This window comes from Pantherophis guttatus, chromosome 4 (assembly GCF_059756535.1).
Source record: "Pantherophis guttatus breed Tessera chromosome 4, ASM5975653v1, whole genome shotgun sequence".
Classification (NCBI taxonomy): Eukaryota; Metazoa; Chordata; class Lepidosauria; order Squamata; family Colubridae; genus Pantherophis; species Pantherophis guttatus.
In genome coordinates, this window is record NC_142066.1 from 44,520,199 (window position 1) to 44,542,462 (window position 22,264).

General features: G+C 38.5%; 1 long non-coding RNA gene and 1 pseudogene across 1 annotated transcript in view; one reads left to right on the plus strand and one right to left on the minus strand.

The window, feature by feature from the left end:
• LOC148114073 (uncharacterized) overlaps positions 1-22,264 on the plus strand; it is a 228,296-nt gene that overhangs the window by 32,202 nt on the left and 173,830 nt on the right. The window lies entirely within an intron of this gene.
• On the minus strand, positions 16,032-17,616 carry LOC117665028 (serine hydroxymethyltransferase, mitochondrial pseudogene; annotated as a pseudogene).

Sequence of the window (22,264 nt, forward strand, 5' to 3'; positions counted from 1 at the left end):
GGAGACACTCAGATTGGGTAGGCTTTGTCCCAACATGCCTGAGTATGCATAGAAAGCTTTCTGTCAAAGTTTTCAAGCTGTCTGCGGTTAGGCATGGGATGTGCCCAGTAAAACTTGGATGTGGAAGAAAGAGAGAAGAAGAACATGGGAGGAGTTTTAACTTTTCAACAACTGTATCCTTTTATCTTTCAGCTCTTTTATTACTCTGTCTTTCGACATACCTGCAGAGTTAACAATATGGCAGGCTAGGCATGCCAATCAAAGGTTGCACAGAGTGCACATGATGGGTGCAAGTTGTTCTGATCCACGGACCTTCAACACCGAGGACCTGTGTAGAATCTCATTAGTACTCCAGGCAGTGCATAAATGGTCAAGAATCTCTCCAGAAGCCTTATATTCTATATCAGAGAAGAAGAACAAGGAACAGCAACAGGAGGACAAAAACAAACAAAGGAGCCATAGTGATTCAGATAACATAGGCAGGACAAAAAATTTGTTCAGAAAAAATTAAAAAAAAGAAATAAGATGCATAATCAATTTTAGGGTGGGGGTGAGGTGAAGCTTGCTGGCATGGCAGGGAGCTATTCCTTCTACTCCCAGATATAAAATCCTTAGCAAATGTAGGCAGGTTAAAGCAAGGGCCTCTTTCTTTTTAGGTATTTGCCAGTGGGAAGGTTTTTTGATTTAATCAGTATAAAACAAAAGATGAAAGACACTGATTGCTGAAGTACTGCAAATACTACCTTAGGTAGGAGTATTTGGCAGGAAAATAATATCAAAAAGGTTCAAACTCCCTTCCCATTTATAAATCCTGTTGCCCCTGTGTTGTAATTAACAATTCTATCTTGTGGGGCTCCAGTTAATGCTTTTTATTTAAAAAAAGAGATACTTTACCAACCTCTCCTAAATATGCATGAAATACTTTGATGAACATAACTTTTAACATTCTATTTATACCTTGAATTTACATTTTTTTTTCACATTATTTATATTTATGGTTGTGACAAAGCTCTTTCTTTCATCATAAAATTCCAGGCAGCTGAACTGTTTATCAGGCAGACATGAACCAAGCCTTTGCATGCTTTCTTTCAGCAAGATGGCTGCATCATATAGTTTGGTTTTCCGTTTAGGCAATTAAAGGTAAACAGGGTTGGATTTGAAAAACACTTCAAAGAGGACCACCAGAAAAACCCAAGAAATATAAAGTAGATTGGGAAATTTTAAAACATCCCCAAAGACTGAAATTATATATTGATGTGTTAATTTCTCAAGGATTCTAGCTGTTATAGAAGAATAAAAACAGTTTAGACATTACGATGTACATATAGAATCCATTTCCATCCACTTCCATGCTGTTCTGAAGAAAGCTATGTGGATGTCTTCACAGGGGTCAAGCTTGACTTCATAGAACATTTTTGGTATTTTGATAAGTATTAGAGCATTAGAGCAGAAACCGATACATCAGATCAGAGGGAAGATGAAACAGAAAAAAATGAGCAAGAATTTAGATTTGGGAAAGAACAATAACAGAGAAATGGATGGCATTGCTCTCTCTTTATACATGTGGAGTGTATGCAAAACATATTGCTGAATTGCCAAGGAATATTATATGTGGATCATATAAGACTTTTATAAGCACTATTAAATATGAAGAAGTATTTTGATTCCAGATATTGAAAGGGAGACGACCAAATGTTTGTTTTAGGATTAAAGTATTGGGGGGGGTAATCTTTCCAGAATTATCACTATCCATTCAAAAATCAGCAGTGAAAATAATATTTTAAAAGGTTGAATGCTGAAGGAAACATTTTGAACTTCTTCTCCTTATATTAGTCAACAGTATGGAATAACAGCCAATAGTAATAAACTTTAAATGGGAGTAAAATACAAGATGCAAAATATTAATGAAAAGATGACATGAAATCACATGAGACCAAGCATGAGATTACTATCAAGATAACATCATAAGCACACAGTCTCCTAATTAAAAGTGATGCTGCCTAACAGTGTTCTAGTTTAATTACTCAACATGACTACTGCAAACACAGTTAAAGCAGAGCTGAATTAGTTACAAATATTTTGATTCTCTGCCTAATTTGTTCCTATACAAAGTAAGTCCAATTATCACATTTATGCTTTGTCAAAAGCAGCATTTCATCTAGTTTTAATTTAAATTAGCCAGAAGATATTCTGAATCACAAATGGAGATGGAGAAGAGTTCTGGGTCAGATATGGTTTGGTAGATATATTAAAAAAAACTTTTTTGTTTTTTGGGAGATCTGATTCTCCGGCAAGGCATGGGTTTATGACCAAATCAAATGGCCCCAAACTAAAGCAATCTGATATCTAGTCACTAGTGAAAAAGATAAGAACTGGAGGAACAGACTATAAAAACTTGGATTCACTCTCCTGGCTATTCTTTCATCCATTGACTGTCCAATATCAGATTGTGCCTGTCTTTCTGATGGTCTGCCTTAGCCCAGCCATTTATCAAACTCTTCTGTTTGGTTTGTGTCCTTCTACTGCAATAGAAGATAATGCCGGTCCCTCCTAAGATTTAAACTGAGCTGTGGCTCAAGCTCACTACCTGAGTTTAATGATGTTTCTTTGGGAAGCACCCAGACTGGCAGTGAGGAGGGATCGAGCACAGAACCAGCCTGGAATCTCTGCACAACAACAAAAAACCTAAAGCCAACTCCCCCACACCATGTCCCAAGTTCCTTGGAAACTTATCCAATAGTTCCCAGAAGTAGGCTGTCAGATTGGGGGGATTCCTGTATTACAGGCACAACTCTGTAGTTAGCTTGAACTTTGCACATGTGGATCTGATTGTTTGTGCCTGACGGTCTGCCATTTAACTTCAATTTTTTTTCAAACATTTAATATGGCAGAAGCATTTTCTTTTATTTGATTCTACAACAAATTGGAGGCTTCCAAACTTCCCAAATAGATGTGGCCTTCTTCTAGTGCGGCTATCTTTATTAGTTCTTTATTATCAGGCTGTATGCCATCAATTTGCCTGTCTTCATGGCAATATGAATATGAATATTCATATATATGAATATTGACAAATTCAATATTTCATTTCATTTCATTTCATTTTATTAGATTTCTATACCGCCCTACTCCTGAAGGACTCAGGGCGGTGCACAGCCAAACAATAAAAACACATACAATACAAAATTTAAAAATAGAATAAAAATCAAATTAAATAATTTTGGCCCCGACAAATTTAAAACCCCAAACTTTTAAAACCAATTTAAAATTGAATATATAAAATACTAAAAGATATTTAAAATTTTAAAAATCTTTTATAAAAGAGGGGGAAAATTAGGCCAGGCTGGCCTGGTGAAATAGTAAGGTCTTTAAGGTGCGGCGGAAAGTGCGCAGATCCGGGATCCTCCGTATCTCTGGGGGGAGCTCGTTCCAGATAGTAGGTGTCCCCACAGAGAAGGCTCTCCCCCTGGGGGCCGCCAGTCAGCATTGTTTGGCTGACGGCACCCGGAGGAGCCTCTCTCTATGGGAGCGTACCGGCCGGTGGGAGGCTATTGGTGGTAGTAGGCAGTCCCGCAAGTACCCGGGTCCTAAGCCTACTCAATATCTTTATTGAATTATTTTGTACTTTATAGAAAGGATTTCAGCTCAGCCTTCATTATTTCCAAATATAGTAAAAGCAATTTTTAAATTCTTTTTTAGCCAGTTCATATCTATATATGATATGTTTGATATAACATATCAAAATTGTTGTCAGTGAGACCACTTACAGGATAAAGTGTAAAGTGTAATGAATAACTTTGAAACTTCCGCATTTAACTATTATTATTGGTCACAAAACCAGCCAGATGTTTAGACTTTATTATTATTACACATGTACAATACACAGTATACATGTATAGTGGAGATAATGAAGAATCAAAGACATATAAAGGTAAAGGAGACTAAAGAACCCGGGAGACTAAAAGGTAAAAGTAAAGGTTCCCCTCACACATATGTGCTAGTCGTTCCCAACTCTAGGGGACGGTGCTCATCTCCGTTTCAAAGCCAAAGAGCCAGTGCTTTCCAAAGACATCTCCGTAGTCATGACTAAACGCCAAAGGTGCCTGGAACTCTGTTACCTTCCCACCAAAGGTGGTCCCTATTTTTCTACTTGCATTTTTTTACATGCTTTCAAACTGCTAGGTTGGCAGAAGCTGGGACAAGTAACAGAAGCTCACCCCATTATGCGGCATTAGGGATTCGAACCGCTGAACTGCCCACTTTTCGATTGACAAGCTCAGCATCTTAGCCACTGAGCCACCGCATCTCTTTTCAAAGACATATAGAGAGGGACATATTTTTATTACATGTTAGGAAACATAGGAAAGGGAAAAAAAGGTAAGAGCCTTGTTCTCTTCATTGCCAGTAAGCAACTATAGCCCTGAAAGATGCACTCAAGCATTTTTGCTTACTTTTTCCATTTTCCATGCACTGTGCACACATTTCCAAAGCAAGTCATGGACTGAAGCTATCCATAATTTTAATTATTTAAGCAAATTGATAGGATTCATTGGAGGCTCAGATGTACTATTGGAAATAAAAAAAGAGGCTAGTACTTTGCTTTGTAGCAGGCCAGTTTCTCATTTTTTCAATTACAATATGCAATGTAACAATCTAAAAAAGATCAGATGGAACAGGGAGCCTGACAGGGATTTACAGTTATATAGGAAGTGATATTGAAGACCCAGAACAAATAGATACCCGTTCGACCATCATTAAACAAATTAGAAAAAGTCAAATTACTTGCTTGCAGTCATTTCCATTTTCTGCACACTTCAGGATGCCCAGAGATATCATCTTTTAGTAAATATATCATTTGTAGTGATCAGAAGATAAATTTATAGGCAGAAATTTTACAGTAATTTTGAAAGCATCACATTCAGTGCATCCTCCTAAATCAACTATATTTTCCATAACATTATTTTGTATTTTTCATTTTTATGATCACGAGAACATGATCTAGTAAATGTTGTTAAATAATTGTGCTGACCTGTGTCATTTCCTATAATACAACAAATGCTCTTCTAGAACCTTAAAGCTAATACAATAACGTTTTGTGGCTCACCAGAAGTATGAAACACCTGGAATGGTAAAAGATAAGCTTCATCTTGAAACAGCCAAATGTAACTTTATTAGAAAATTTAACATGATTTTTCACGTTGTTTTTTTGTCTCAGCTAAAATAATTTTGCTTATTAGCTTACCCGTCATCATTTTCTCTTTGCCTTTCTCTTTGCCTTCCTTACCCATTTCAAAATACCTTTGCATACAAAATATAAATATTTATCTCCCAGGAGAATATTCTGTGCATTTGATCAGTTGGACTGTGATCTATGAAATCCCAAAGAAAACATATCTAGCCATTCTTAGGTACCACAGTTTGGATGTGCTGTAAAAGATTAATGCCAATATCATTCTGGAAACAATGGCCATAGTAGAGTCCATACAACTGCCCAGAGACAAGGAGAAATAGCGTGGTTAATGGAGGATATTTTTCCATCTGTCCTCTCTTAATATTGTAGCATGCTTGGAGAAACTGGTTCATGGGCATTAACAGAATAGACAGTGAACAAAAGGCCAGGAATTCCTGAATGAATGAACAAATGAACAAAAGACTATAGATCAGGGGTGTCAAATGCGTGTCGTCATGGTGGCATCACGTGATGTATCGGGACTTTTCTCCCCTTCTCTAAAGCAGTAATGGGCATGGCCAGCGTGTGACACATCCGGCCCGCAGCCCACGAGTTTGACAGCCCCACTATAGATGATTCCAAGGCAGATAGATATATTGGCCTGGTCCAGATGCAGTAGCTCTCCATGGTACTAAGGCAACTTCCTCACCAATTCCCACTCAGAACAGGAACGTTGTGCACATTAATAGTCCATTCAGTATAAGAAACAGATAGGACTATGGTTCAAACTAGTCTTGTGAACTAGGATTGGACGGGCCGAGATTCAAAACTTCACTCAACCATAAAGCTAACTGGGTGTCCTGAAGCTTGTCATTACTTATGCTAATTTTTTTAAAAAAACCCTCTATTTTATAATGAACTCTGGACAATTAATAACACAAGTAAAATTGAAAAACAGAAATAGGAAACAATATAAAATAATGACTCATGTAAATATATAAGAGTTAGGTTTGCACAACATGATAAAATGGACTACAGTTAATTTTAGTTTAACTTTGAGCTGTTTAATAGACTTGAACGAAGTCTGAGAAGCAGAATGTGAGTGTTTCTTCTTCCTTTTTCCCATGGCAGAGATTATAAAAATATCAGTTTCCAGTAAAAAAAAACAACAGGTTTACAGCAAGAGTGAAAGAAATGAAAATAAAATAGGATGAAATAAAAGCAAAAGAGCTAGTTAAACTAAATGAAGAAAGACCTTAGAGAATAGTCTTAACAAATGCTACCTCTTAATGCCATCGTTTTTCTGCTCCATTAAAACTATATGTAACTGACCTTTTATTGACCTAAATTTCATATATCATCGAAACATTGTATAAGATCGTTTTGCTATTATTTTCTGGTAAGAAAATATGAATTTGAAAAGTGTAAATTTTTATTCATGTCTGATAGATCAATAATAGGAAAATACTGGGAATAAATTCAAGGGGCATCTAAGAAAAAATATTATAAAATATAATAGACTGCCTCTTAGGAAAAACTGAGATATAAACTGAAATTGGTTGAAGAAAATAAGGAACAAAAGTATTTTTAGCATATGTTTATATAAAATGCTTTAATAATAAAAACAGTATAACTAGTACTAATTGGGACTGGCAACTTAAGCAAAGTGTTGATATGTAAAAGTGTGACTGAGTCATAATCTTATTTCAGCTTCACTTTACAGAAGGTTATAAATGCAACATTACTTTTTCATCATCACTGTAAATGGAGTTTAGCAAAAAGTTGCTAAACATGTCAGCTAAGCAAGGACTACCCGTGAACTATCTACATCATATCATGAAAGATTATGGAATACTTGAATTTCTGAAACATTGTCCAGCAGTTTTATTTTCCTGCTACTCAGTCACTCTACCTAAAAGACTGTCAGAGAAAAAATAAATCAGACCTGCCAGAAATCAGAGCTGATCACTTACAAAGTCTTTGAAGTTGGGCTGAAGACCCTTTGGATTTAAAACTAGAGATTACCCATTTTTCAAATGTTAGTTTAAATGGAGTAATTGTGTGATTCTGCATTAAACAGCATCAAATGGACATTAGAGTCAACAAATGCAATTGTTTCACTCTTAGAACTATGTAATTCTTCCACAATTTCCCTGAAATAGTTGTGAGATCAACCAAATTCTAACACACACACACACACACACACACACACACACACACACACACACACAAATCAATTTTCTTTCAAGCTACACTGTTTCCAGCCAGAACTGGATTCCAAATGAAGTTCCTATGCCACATGATCTTGGGATATTATCTCTTTCCTCAATTTAATTAACAATGCAAAAACTGGAGATGAAGTAGAGTCACATATTTTTACTGAATCTTAAAAGTCCATGGATAAGTAAGTTTGTTGCCCAGCTAAAAGAAGAGGAAAAAGAGGAGGACAGAGTAAGGATCCAATGGCTGTATTGTACACATTTTTTTATTAATTGATTAGACTTACATTCCATCCTACCTTCAGGTGGAATACATAAGACTCTCTTCTCCACTGTTTTTCCCATAACAACCATAAGAGATTAGGCCAGGGGTATCAAACTCAAGGCCTGCTTAGATCTGGCTAAGAGCCAATCTGAAAACAGCAAAGGACCAGCCCATGGTGCCTCTGCTAGCAAAAATAGGGCATGGGTTGCCCTATTTTGCCCAAAATGGGGCCTCCAGAGTCATCCAGGAGGCCGTCCAGGCCCAAAACGGGACCTCCATAATCATCCAGGAGGCCATCCTTGACTCAGAAGGTTATAAAAGGGACAAAAAGTAAAATATTTTATCTTTCAGGCTTGCAGTATTCTGCTACTAGCCTATGTCAATAAGTTATAGTTCCAGCCTTCCTATGGAGTCAGTTTCTTGATCTGGTCTCTCTCTCATAAGGCAATCAAGTAAGTATTAAAAAAACCCAAAATCACAGAAATGTATGCCTCCCTATTTTTATAAGTTTGTCTGCGGAGGTGCAGTTCCTGTCATGCCCACCATGGCCAGGCCCACCCCACCCCCACACCCGTCCCTCCAAGGTCAACCCAATCCTGATGTGGCCCTCAATGAAATTGAGTTTGACACCCCTGGATTAGGCTGATAAGAGAGTGACTAGCCTGGATACCCAGTGAACATCCACGACCAAGGAGGAATAATTCCTGAGTCTCCTGAATGCTAGTCTAGTGCTTCAATCACTATGTCACATGCCATTCTACATGCACAAAATGTTATTGGAAAAATGAAGACAGTTGATGGTTTTCAAAATTATTTTATGGTGTTGGTTAGAGTTTTTGTATGTATGCTGCCACTAGATGGAGAAAACTATACTACTGATTTTCAGCTATTATGATGTTAAATTTTGTGACACAAATTGGGGTGAGGGGAACAAAAAAGGAAGCTTGGAGCCATATCCATTTTGGGACTGCAGATTACCCATTCAAGTTCTAAAGTAATAGCAATATCAGTAATGTGCATGAAATACCATAGAAAAATATACTTATTTAGAGTAAATGTAGAAAATAAAGCTGAGTCAAAATTTTATGTCTTAGCAACTGACTACATTTTGCTTTCCTGAGAAATCATTTGTTTTATACTTTGATGGGTTTTGGTTGCATTTTAAAAGTGAGAAATTGTGAATGAATGAATGAAGGAAGGAAGGAAGGAAGGAAGGAAGGAAGGAAGGAAGGAAGGAATGAATCCTACACACACACACACACACACACACACACACACACACACACAAATATGTTTTGCAAAAAGATTCCGAGGCCTCATAAATCCTTCACTTTCTCTCTGTTCTCTCCCTGTGGGACTTGCTGCTACCTGTGAAAAATAATTCAGTTGTTAAAAAGAAGCAGTTAGCAATAGCCTACACAATCCATCCTCAATATATCTTGTTTCCCCAGGAACCCCACTTATATCCTTGACATCATCCGCTGTGGGTGGTAAGGAATTAAATATTCCATAACAGAAATGTGTTTGGGAAATAGAGAACTTACAATGGTATAGATTGATACACATGTGTGCATGCATGCACGAGCACACACATAAACGCACTCACATCTCTGTGTGCACAAAAGCCATTCAAAACCTTCTGCTGGATTTGTTGGAACTGACTTGTCAAGCAATAAAGGCAACAAGGCTGTAGAACTAACAAACTTTCTAAGACCGGCTCTTTAAACATTGAGCTGGTCTTATGAGGAACATTGAGAAAATTGCACATAGAATGGATATTTTTTAAAGTTCTACCATTACTCTAATATTGTTGCAGCATCAGTACTCTGTACCATGAAATGTAGAATTCTGTTTTTATATTCCAATTACAGTAAAATGAATATGATTGCTTAAAAATTGATTTTACAGGTAGTTCTTGACTTACAGCCGCAATTGAGTCCAAAACTTCAGTTGCTAAGATAGACAACTGTCAAGGAGTTTTGCCCATTTTACAACTTTTCTTGCCACAGTTGCCAAGTGAATCACTTCAGTTGTTAAATTACAACATGGTTGTTAAGTGAATCTAGCTTCTCCTTTCACTTTGCTTGTCAGAAGATCACAAAAGGTTGTAAAATCCAGACTCTTGGCAAAAGGTGATGATACAGCAACTGTCATAAATACATGCCATTTGCCAACTATCTGGATCTTGATCATGGACCATGGGGATGCTGCAACAGATGTAAGTGTAAAAAACAACCATAAATCACTTTTTTCGGTGCTGTTGTAACTTCAAATGGTCTCTAAACGAAATTGTTGTAATTGAGGAGTACCTGTACTGTATAATAAAGTTATGCAGTGCTTTAAAGGCAGAAACCCCCCCTCCCCCGCTTATTGGGATTCCATTTATAACTCTGCCATGTTTTTTTCTCAGAATATCTAGCTCTGCCATGCAGTTCTTATGCAATTCCAAGAAAAAGATGCATTTGGTTTAAGGAGTTGCAGCTGACAAGTGCCCATCTTCATATCTTCAGAAGTATCTGGGGGAGATTTTGTATATAACATTTATGTGAGTTGATGTCTGTGTAATATGCCAAGCTTGACATATAAGAGCCAAGAGACTAAGACCACATCCCTTGTCTTTGTTATCATATGATCCTACGACAAACAGGAAGGCTACCACCTACACGAGGCCATTTGCTTTTCTGGAAGAAACAATAATAATGAAGCACTGTGAACACTATGACCTGCAGGCAGGCTGAGGAGTTTTGACAGTCAATGTATCCAGTATATCAACCCAACATTACCCCTTAACTTGGTAACTTTTTCAACCCAACCTCAAATGTTGGTTGGCCAGGACATTTTGCTGTTTAAAAAAACATCTAAGTCACCTCTTAGATAGGAGGGCAGGAGCATCTCTGGAAAAATAGATGGCGTTAGGAAGAGACTCAGGTTGGCTCTTCCCTGACTTACTGGGGTATAAGAGGGAGGAAAGAAAAACTACAAGACTTACAAGATTTGGTTATAATACAGCATAATTAACCATCTCAATAAAGCCCAAGTCTAGTCTTCCTGTGAAGACTATTTTCTCATCTGAACAATATGAAAGGGCTATCAATGTAATGTCCTCTTAGGCATTACATGGACAGATACATCTGGGGAGGTGGTGAGGGAGAAGTTTCTGGTTTCTCCAACAATCCAATCCAAAGCCATTCAGCAGCCAGACAGGAGGAGAATTTCCTGTAGCAGCCCAAAATGGCCTTGTCTTATAGCAGCACTGACTAATTATCATTAACATTACCAGCAAGGCATTGCAATACATTTTTAGGGCCAAATAATGTCAGAAGATATAAAACGGTATTTTAAAAGCAGAACAACAAAATAGGATTGCAAGCTACCTTCTTGCTGACCTGAGGTTGAGTTCAAGATGATATCACAAAGATACATTCTATAAAAATGGTTAATAAGGAAATAGTTGGCAGGAAAGGGAACTGAGTTCTTACAGGTAGTCCTTGATTTACAAACAGAATTGGGACTAGAACTTCCATTGATAAACTATGTAGTCATTAAGGGAGTTGTGCTTGATTTTACATTTTTTTTTTGCCATGGTCATTAAGCAAATCACCATGGTTGTTAAGCAAATCTGGCTTTCCCCATTGACCTTGCATGTTGGAAGTCCCCTGGGAAGATCATTAATGTTAATATGACCCAGGATGCTGCAACTGTCATATATACATTCCAAGGGCCCAAATTGTGATCAGGGACACTGCAACAATCATAAGTGTGAGGACTAGTTATAACTTATTTTTTTTTTCAGCATCACGATAACTTCAAACAATTATTAAACAAAAGGTCATAAGTCAAGGACTACCTGCATTGTTAGAGTGGAAACAGGAACAACAGAGCTCCTTTACAGCATCTTCCCATTTACTTGAAAAGAAATATAAACTGCCAGGTTACATGTGATAAAACTAGGATCTTTGTACTGAACATGCAGGTTTTTAAAAATGAAAATAGCAAGTTGATGGTCTGTGTAATTTATAGAGACAGACTATAATTTGAGAGGAAAAGAAATACTTTTTGTCTTTGACTTACAGATTTTATGGCTAGAGCAACTGATCTAATTTTTAGATTTTAAAATCTCAATATTAATTCCCTGATTTTTGTCTAATCTGAGTTTTTTTCCTAAAAAATACAACGTTCCTCATAGTTATAAACTATTACTCCTTTATTTTATTATTATTTTATTATTAAACATATACCTTGATTTTCTGTTTATCTTTATATAATCAATTATTCTAGTTAATATTCTCTCTCTGCTGTCTGTTTGGGTCAAAACAAAACAAAACAAAATAATGAGATGGTTAAAATACAGTTTAAAAGAAACACACCAGGTAGCATTCTCATTTAGTTCAAAAGATTTGGCAATGAGACAATGGAATTTATTCCTTTCCCAACTGTGCTTGTTCAGATTTTTCCCAAAGTTGTAATGATATCAAGCTGAGGGTAGCAACTATATACATTTTGCTTTGTACTATTTGAAGAATAAATACAATATAAAAGGCACAATATAAATGTTATTTTTCATTTATCTCCATCCATATATGCTTTATTCTGACTTTTCACCCTTATGTATTTCTGCAAGTACTTCACATAGGGACTGTGCAATGAAGCAAGATTGAAAGTGAATAATGGTTGCCTTAGGAATCCAAGACTTACTGCTGTTTCAAGCAGTTGCACTATGCAGTTGTCTTGTGAAAAGAGTGCTTTGCTAATGGGCAAATCAACAATCTTCTGCAAGCTGTAAAAATCCAATCAGACCAGTATGGAACTTCTTTGTTGCATTAGTAGTAGAGCTGAAGTGGCCTCTAGTGGATCAGAAAATTTAAACAAGAGGATTTTTATAAAAGAAAACATAGCCCAATCAAGTGATGCTGGGCTGAGTTAACTAAGATCATGAAATCCAAAGTAATCTCTATTTCCAAGACTTGCAAGGAGCAAAACAGACCCTGGGATGAATGGGTTGGCAACTTGGAATATGATCAAGTCTCCAGATTTGAGTGGGACACAGGGACTTGGAAGATCCAGACTGAAGTCTAACCTTAGCTACTCTCTCTCAAGCCTACTTCACAGGATTGTTACTATGTGGGAAAACAAGAGAGAGTTTATCATAGAGCAAAGGTAAAATTTAAATCAAATAAAACTTTCATGGCCTTGAATCAGCCTGGAGGAACCATTATCAGACAGAGAGTGCAGTGCAGAAAGTCACTGCAGCAAAAGTGATGTCATTGCTAGATTTTCAGATTTGGGTGGAGGATGAAAGTCTTTTCCACCTGGGCATGCATCAATGGAAGCAACTTGTAGACATCCACATTCTCCATCATACTTCAGCCTACATTTCTCTCTTCTAGGGAATGATCTGGGGCAGTCATGGATTGACTGGATTCCTACATTTTGACAGTGCTTTCTGTGGAAACAGCCACAATAATTTATAAACGACTTAGTGTCCCATGTAAATCCAGTAATTATGCATTATTCCCAAAAATATATTTAAAATAAATCATAGTTTAGCATATTTTGGGAGCCTAACCCATCAAATGGAAATGGAATTTAAAGAAAAAATATCTGGAACGTATCAGGCTGCCCACATCTGATATTTTAGAAAAGTGTTTCTGTCCATAAACATGATCTACAATTTAATTTAAATTTACTTTTAAAATGGTATTAGAGTTTCAGCCTAGTACCTTTTCCAAGCACTGTCAAACTTTCTTTCTAGCCCTCCATTGCCTGTATCCTGAGTATCCTGGGTTATTGAGACTCTTAACCCTACCTTTTACTTCAGCCATCGCCAATGGATTTCTAACTCTTTTGGCCCTAATGCCCCAGTGCTGGTCCAATGATTTCCTTTTCTCTACATCTCACAGCTTGGATTAACTGCTGGTGGTATCCAGAGCAATCTTTTGACAATCTCTTGGCTTCTGTTTAAGAAATTCAGTGACCTCATCTGGATCTGTCCTTCCAGGCTGATAAGCCCAAATTCTTGTAATAAGGACTTAATAAGATGTCCTTCATATGCCAACTTTCTAAGGTAGAGTTACTATACTCTGCAAAAAAAAAAAAAATTGTAGGGAGAGGATAGAGATACTGTATTACACAAAGATTCTACATGGGATCATTAATATTCACCAAATGAACTTGGTTTGAGGGTTTTATTTTGTCTCAGCTTGCTTATCCCAAAAACAGCTGATTAGCGGTCTAGCAAGTCTACTGAAAAACCTCCCTTTGCACTCGAGACAGATTCACTAGGGAGATATCTGCTATCCTCTAACACTCCACTTATTTGGCGTAATACCTACCATATGTTCTTGCAAAGCCCCACCAAGTCTGCCCAGCTCAGTGCAAAACAAGTGTAGTTTTGAAGTGCCAACCACAAACACAGTTGGTCATGCAAAGCAAGGGGATTATGCACTTTCAATAAATCTTGGATCTCCAGCCAAGTAGGCTTCCAGCCTCTCCTGGGGAACTTTAAAAAGAAATGCTTCAATCATATTACGATGTTTGCCTCCATGAAATGACATCACATTGATACGCATTATCCAAAATTAATGTCTTCTCAGCCTGCTATCTGCATGGATTATAAAAATTACAATTTTGCTTTTCATTTGCTGATTATACTTAAAGTGGGAGTACAAAAAACATAAATGTCATATTCAAGCCCAAATGATTACCCATGCAATCTCTACCCTACCAAAAAACCATTTTTCATAACTCCTCACAATATCATATTATATGGGGTTTGGGGAGGGTCATACAAGTTATAGGATACAACCGCCCCCAAAAATCCCACTAACATGTGGGGTTTCTTTAACATAGGGAATACATAAAAATTGTAACAATGTCCAAAAATAGGCTCAAAGCACTTTAAAAAAAAATAAAGTCTTGGAAAAAGCAACGATTCTTCCCCACCATCTGTATGCTGTGATCTTGCCCTATTATAACTCCACTCACAATAACTCTTGTATGCCATACAATATTAAATCTAATCTGTAAGCACTAAGATAGATAGATAGATAGATAGATAGATAGATAGATAGATAGATAGATAGATAGATAGATGGATGGATGGATGGATGGATGGATGGATGGATGGACAGACAGATAATCTCAGAAATAATGAAGCACATAAATTCCAATACTGCACTGATAGTTGCATAGTATCTCCTCCAATAGAAGAGATGTTGCAAACAACTGCTGCCATGTAAGAAAAAGGAAATAGGAAAAATAATGGGGCATGACTCATTCAGGCAGCCAAATCCAATGATTCAGCCTCATTCTGGCATATCAGATCAAGCACCCATACCAATGGTCCATCCATGGTAGACTGTCCTATCCTGAGGGTTCCCCTGTTCCCAACAATGGACAACTCTATTGAAAGTGAATGTCGTAGCCAAACTATAGGAAATCTGCCAATGTGGGTACCCAATGATAGTGAAAGAGATTTTAAAAACCTATGCTCAGCTAAAATCAGAAAAAGGCCCAGGAGAAGACTTAATCCCTCTAGAGGTCATTAAAACAATTGAACTTCTAGGTCCCCACTCTGGCTTCACTCTTTACCAGGGGTGGGGCGAACTGGTAATGATAAAAACTACTGGTTCAGGCAAACCAGTAGTAAAATAAAAGCTACCAGTTTGGGCGGGAAAAAAAAAAGCTACTGGTTCTTTCAAACTAGTATTTCCGACAATCAGCTGTGCAGCGGAGTTTAGCTTTGCTAGAGAGCAGGAAATCTTGCTTTCTAGCGAAGCTAAATTGCACACCACAGCTGATTCCGCCCCACCCCCCCACTTCTACTTACCTCCCCAAGACGCCTTTTGGTGCATATTGCGCATGTGTGCGTGCACGCAGATAACCACCTAGTGCGCATGCGTGGCCAGCGAACCGGTAGCAAACCAATTTCTTTATCTATATCAATCTATCAACACCTCATTGTCCCTATATATTAAAAAATGGGGAAAAGATGATCCTGCTAATTATAAACTGATCAGCTTCCTCAAATTCTACACAACTATACCTACAATGGAAATTTCAGAAATATCTGGAACAAAAAAATATCCTTGCATAGGAGAAGCTGGATTTATGGAAGGCTGGTCTACTATTGATCAGTGCCTAGTTCTCCATTATTGAAAAATACTCCCCACTTTCTTCTTTTTCTTTTTTTTTTCATAGAAAGAGATGGATCACTTTAATTCTTACAAGTCATTCTGCATAATGTAATACATGTATTGTGAATCAGAGCCAAGTTCTTTCACACAAAGTAAGTTGTTCTGGGTCATTATAAAATGGGGATAAGGAATAGAGGAAAAAGAATGGCCAAGGAGATCACCTCTCTGAAGTGGGGTTCCACTAGATAAAGCTCTGAGATACAAGGCTTCAGGGACTCTTCATGTCTAGCTTGTTGGCCATCTAGGTGTAACGGTTAGCCAGTCTTCAGTTGAACCAGATCTCAACGTTTGTCAAAGCCAGGCATGGGGAAGGCCCGGGCAAAGGTTTCAACAGGCTGCCGAAGATCTGACAATCTCTGCTTTGTCTCTGGATCAGAAAGCAAAAAGGATTTGAAGTCTTGCAGTTTGGAGGTCTTCTGCTTGACATCCAGTCCAATCTGGATTCCTTCGTCAATTAACTCGACAACCTTTTGGAAATCAGCTTCCTGGAACCGTCGGGAAGTAAGCGCTGGTGCTCCAAGTCGCAAGCCTCCAGGTGTCAAAGCACTCTTGTCCCTGGGACAGATGTTCTTGTTAGGAGTGATGGACACTAGCTCCAGTACTCTTTCAGCCCAGGCAGATCAATACCTTTTGGCCGTAGATCCACTAGTACTAGGTGGTTATCCTCAATGAAGATTGTATCCTCATTGTAGCAATGCCTCTGCCATGGCCTTGGAGTTCTTCAGTACTTGCTGAGAATACTCTTGGAACATGGGTGATCTGGCCTGTTTCAATGCCACCGCCATTGCCACTGCAGCAATGGCATGGTTGTGGGGGCTGCCTTGCAAAGAGGGGAAGACCACAAAGTTGATTTAGTCCTCCAGATTGTAAAGGGTCTCCTGGCCACTCTTCTTGTCCACAGAACAGACACCCTTACGATAGAAATCAGCCCTGACCTTGCCACTTGTGAGTGGTGTTAGTCACCATGTCAGCATAGTCAAAGGGTGATGGAATGACTTTGGCTGCCACCAGACCACTGATGTGGGCCATGTCAGCAAGCAGATAGACCTTCACCTCTTCACACACCTTCTTGATGCGGGCATAGTCAATAAGACGGGCATAAGCACTTGTGCCAGCGATGATGAGACATGGGCGGAACAGTCGGGCAGTTAACTTGAGCTGGTCATAATCAATGAGTCCTGTTTTTGGATTGAGTTTGTAAGGTATGGACTCAAAGAAGATGGACATGGCTGAGATACGTTTGACATCAGACATGTACCCATGAGTCAGGTGGCCCCCGTTGGGTAAATCCAGGCCCAGGAGATGTTCGTGCAGCTGCAGCAAGGCTGTGTAGGCAGCAAAATTGTCCAGGGATCCAGAATAAGGCTGAACAATCTCACCCACACCCACACCAGCGTTCAGGATCCAGGTCAAAAGCTTCAAGAGCACAGCGTTCACAGAGCAGTTCAATGCAGTCCACCACCTCAGAACCACCATAATACCTCTTGCCTGAATACTTGTCATAGAGACATGATCCCAGAGCCTCCAAGGCAGCCCAGCTACAGAAATTCTCTGAAGCAATGAGTTCTAGACCCCGGCACTGGCATTCTTTTTCCTGCTGTATTAAATCCCACATCGGAGGGCTCCTTGGAAGAAGCTGCAGTTGCCTTGCTGTGTTGGGCCTGCAGACTCCCCCTTGCCTGGCAGCATCTTTGTAGAGGCTTGGCAAAGTGTCTAAAAGGAAAAGACAGCATAACAGCCTAAGACGAGGAAAGTGCAAACTGTTGTACAAGCTGTTGCTCACATTAAGTAAGTCCAAAGACCAAAGAAAATAGCTGAGCTGGTGAAAAGACCCCTTTGCGCCACTTTCATATACTTCAAAATTGTTTTTGATTCCATATCCTGAGCTAAATTGTGGGAAAAACCGGAGGGCTGCTTTGACTGACCAATTATTTCATTTAATATATATGCTGCATGAAGGGACCTCCCCAGACCCATGGGTAGTACAGTGGCAGTACATAGTTAGAATGCAGTACTGCAGGGCTAACTCACTGCTTACTCCTAGAGTTCAATCTTAAGCGGCTCAGCATTCCATCCTTCTGAGGTGGGTAAAATGAGGATCCAGATTGCTGGGAGTGATATGCTGACTCTGTAAACTGCTTAGAGGGGGCTGTAAAGCACTGTGAAGCGGTATATAAGTCTAAGTGCTATTGCTATTTCTATCTTCCCATTGCCATTGGAACTAAGAATGGCATCAAGTAGAACGGGGCATATTTGCCCCGTTCTTATTCAATTTCATGGTGTTTCTATATCAACACCATCCTCAATACAAGCTTTCACCTGCCCCCCACCCTCAATTGCTGAAAGCAATATATCTGTTCTGTTTTATGGAGATAATGCAGCAATACTTTCAATAGCACTGAGAGCACTAAATCAGTAATGCAAGGAAGACCAGCTAAAACTCAATTATCAGAAAACTAAAATCATGGCAATTGCCAAAAGGCTCAAGAGCCACTGGAGGATGGATGGCCACAAGATTGAACATTGTTTCCTTCATTCTTCTGGCAGTAGGAAAGCTCATGGGGACTATATTGCTGAAAACACACAGAGGAGCTCATCTGCCCTTCTTAAATTCCTTAAGACAAAAGGTGGCCCACTCTCTTCCTGCAGCACTTAAATTATTCAAGGTCAAGCCAATAGTACAGTTTTTTCATAGCACCCAACCGGGACCCTTCTCCAATTTTACACTATTACAACTTGTCCAAATTTCTAAGATTGGCCCTCCAAGTTTCAAAATGTGTCTCTAATGCCTCCCTGAGGCCTCACAAGACTGGCCTCGTGAAACTGGAAGCTAGAATGTAGGTCATCATACTCAATTATTGGCTCAGACTGTATTTCCCTATGGCCTTTCCCAATTAACTATGAGTGATAACTTACAGTCCACCTGGAAGCAGGCAATAGTAACTAAAATCTTATCTTTGGGCTTCTCTCCAGGTCTTCTACTCAGCATAGAATACAATCAGGCCAAAGCACTCATTAAACAATGTGTAGGAGACATACAGGACTAATCGGATCTAGCCAGGTCTTCAACCTTTAATGCTAGTGAATCCATCAGATACTGTGCCTCCCGATGGCATATTTATCTAATCTTGAAGTATCCAGCCATCTGAGAGCCTTTACTCTGGCACAATGTCATATCCTCCCCTCAGCTGTCCTTGAAGGCCAATACAGAAAGATTTCTTGCAGCCAATGCCCCTGTAACTCTGAACATACGGAAACAACAGATTATGTGCTTCTCCATTGCCCATATTACAGAGACATCCATATTAGTCTCATTTCACTACTACTGCAGAGGGCAATTTTACACTTTCAGATACCAAACCTGCAACAGCATATAATGTTGTCAGGTTCTGCACAGCAGCGCTTAAATCAGATCATGACTTATGCCGTAAAGTAGACTAAATGAGCATCTAGTTCACCATACTAGAGTACTCTGTAATTTGATATAGTCTGCCATTGTACTAACTTTTATGTTTCCCTACAACCATCCAATATCCTAATCCCTTTTAGATTATTTTTAGACTTTTGTTTTTATATTGTTTTATATTTTATAACTCTTTAAAAATGATTATTTTAAATTTTGATGTACCTTTTATACTTTTTAATTGACTCCACCCCACCCTACTTGTGTTGTTCCATGACCATAATAAAAATTTGATTGACTGAAGTACATGAAAACATCCGGGGATAATTTGAAGAACTCTGAGTGTGCATCAAAAGCTAACCTGGTACAGGTGGTATCCCACCAACAAGATTTTCTGCAAACTGCTGTTATTTGGAGGAGAAACAGTCCACTCCATATCCTGTAATTTGTCACCAAGATGCCCTTCATTTAAAAAAAAAACCTAATATATTTAATGTATCAGGGTATTTTGTACAATAAGTGAGGCAAAAGATTTTGAATAAGAGTCATGTATCATACTTCACAATGGAGAATATTCCATTGAAGGATTCTTTGTTTATTTAGTAAATTTGTAGGGCCACCCACCTTAAAAATGGATGACTCTGGGTCATTGGTGGGTTGCCCCTGGTTCGGACTGGTTCACAAAAACAGGTAATAAAACTGGTGGGAGGCTCCACCCACTGACCCAGATGTCATTATAGGTGATCTGTGCATGCGCAGAAGTGCACACAGGCATGATGCGAACCAGTAGTAAAGGTAAGTAGAACCCACCCCTGCTCTGGGTGGTATGTAACCATTAAAATAAAATAATAAATTTATTTTTAAAAAACTATTATTGAAAACAGTCATTTAAAGGTTTATCTTATACTTGAAGGTATCCTGTATTTCACAGATGGGTAAATTATATCCCTTGGACCAGAGGTGGGTTTCAGCAGGTTCTGACCAGTTCTGGAGAATCGGTAGCGGAAATTTTGAGTAGTTCAGAGAACCAGTAGTAAAAATTCTGACTGGCCCTGCCCCCATCTATTCTCTGCCTCCCAAGTCCCAGCTGATCAGGAGGAAATGGGGATTTTGCAGTATCCTTCCCCTGGATTGGGGAGGGAATGGAGATTTTACCGTATCCTTCCTCTGGAGTGGGGTGGGAATGGAGATTTTACAATATCCTTCCCCTGCCATGCCTACCAAGCCACGCCCACCAAGTCACGCCAACAGAACAGGTAGTAAAAAAATTTGAAACCCACCACTGCCTTGGACCAAATACTGTATGGCTTTTGATTTAATGTTGTGTGACTCCCAGCCTGTTCAGATTTTTGCTAAGTGATGCCTACCATTTTCTGGAATTTCCACCTTGGAAGTAAGAAAAGAGGAAATCTAAAAAGATGGCCATTAGAAAGCATGAAATTGTCTCACCCAATTTTTACCCCAACTTCATTTAGGACTAATTTCAGCCTTGGCTACCAAATAATCTCCAAAATAGTTTATGAGATAACATGACCCTCAGTAGAAATAGGATTGCCTGCTGTTCCCACAGTCTATTTTTGTAACTGAAAAATAACTATCAAAAAATAGAATTAGGGCTTTGAAGTCATCCATTTTGTATCATGTCCTGAACCTACTCAAATATTCCGCACTATAGAAAAATGTACTGTATCTCTTTAAATTCCAATCATTTATTTGAAAATAGCATATATTCAAGTACATACAATTTTTACACAAATCTAATGTTCTTTCTTCTCCTTTTGTATTATATCTTTCCTCATAATTTCCCAAAATGTCTAGGGGCAGAAGAAATAAATGATTGATATGGCATTTCTAAGAACACAAAGAACACATAAAATCTGAAACCACAAATAGCATGTAAAAATAGGTACAATAACATTTTTCAGATATGAAGGAATGCCAATCCTCAGTTTAAGTATCTTACTGAGAACATTGTCTTGCAATCCCGTGCTTGAACACAATACATGCTGTTGGCATTCTTGAGTCAATCCATCACATATTGAAGCTTATCACCCACAGGAATCCATTAAAAGGGGAGTGGGCATTATTAAAATAAAAGAAGATTCTAGAGATCATAGTTAGAACAGTTCCTGTCCAAGGGCTCAGCCTTTCCTCCTCCTTTTCATAGTCCTCAAAACCCAAGTCTCCCCAGGTTTACATATTCCCAAACCACCGTGGCCTCCTCACATGAAGACAGGGTGCTTATTAACTGCTGGGGGATATCACAGCGGCAGAACTAAATTGCAGCTTTTGAGGTAATGGCAGTCTGTCATTTACTTTCTTCGGGCAGAGCAGAGTGCAGCTCAGACGTGACTTCACAAACCTTTTCCCAGTCAGCTCTTCCTACAAAATTTGACCAAGCAGCGTTTAAGTTGACCCCAAGATGCCAGACACCTCTGAACTTAAGCTTTCAAAGGTCATTGATGGAAATGAGATGGTAATATTTGCAATATGGGATGACCATAAAAAGTGCCCAAATAATATCAGCTCTGAGATTTTTTTTAGAAAACTAGTGTATTTGGGTTTATATATGTAAATTTGTAAATGTAAAATCCCACATGTTAGTGGGATTTTTGGGGGCGGTCGTATCCTATAACTTGTATGACCCTCCCCAAATCCCATATAATATGATATTATGAGGAGTTATGAAAAATATGGCTACATATTGAATGATGACTTCCCTCATTATGCCTTCTTGATTAACGTTCACACATGATCAGTATGGAACATTGTGACCAGTGGCAGTTCTAAGCTAAACTGTTGCATTATTAATGCTACTGCCACAAATTTATTAGGTATATAGATATTCATTTGCATGACAGAGCAAATGGCCACTATATCAACCACTTCATATAACTACTTCATATAAATGGGTTGCCCGTCAGGCCCTGCTGATAAGATGCAAACTATTATCAACAACATGGCGCATCTATTCATATCAAACATCCCCTAAAATCTATTGCTATACATTTTTAA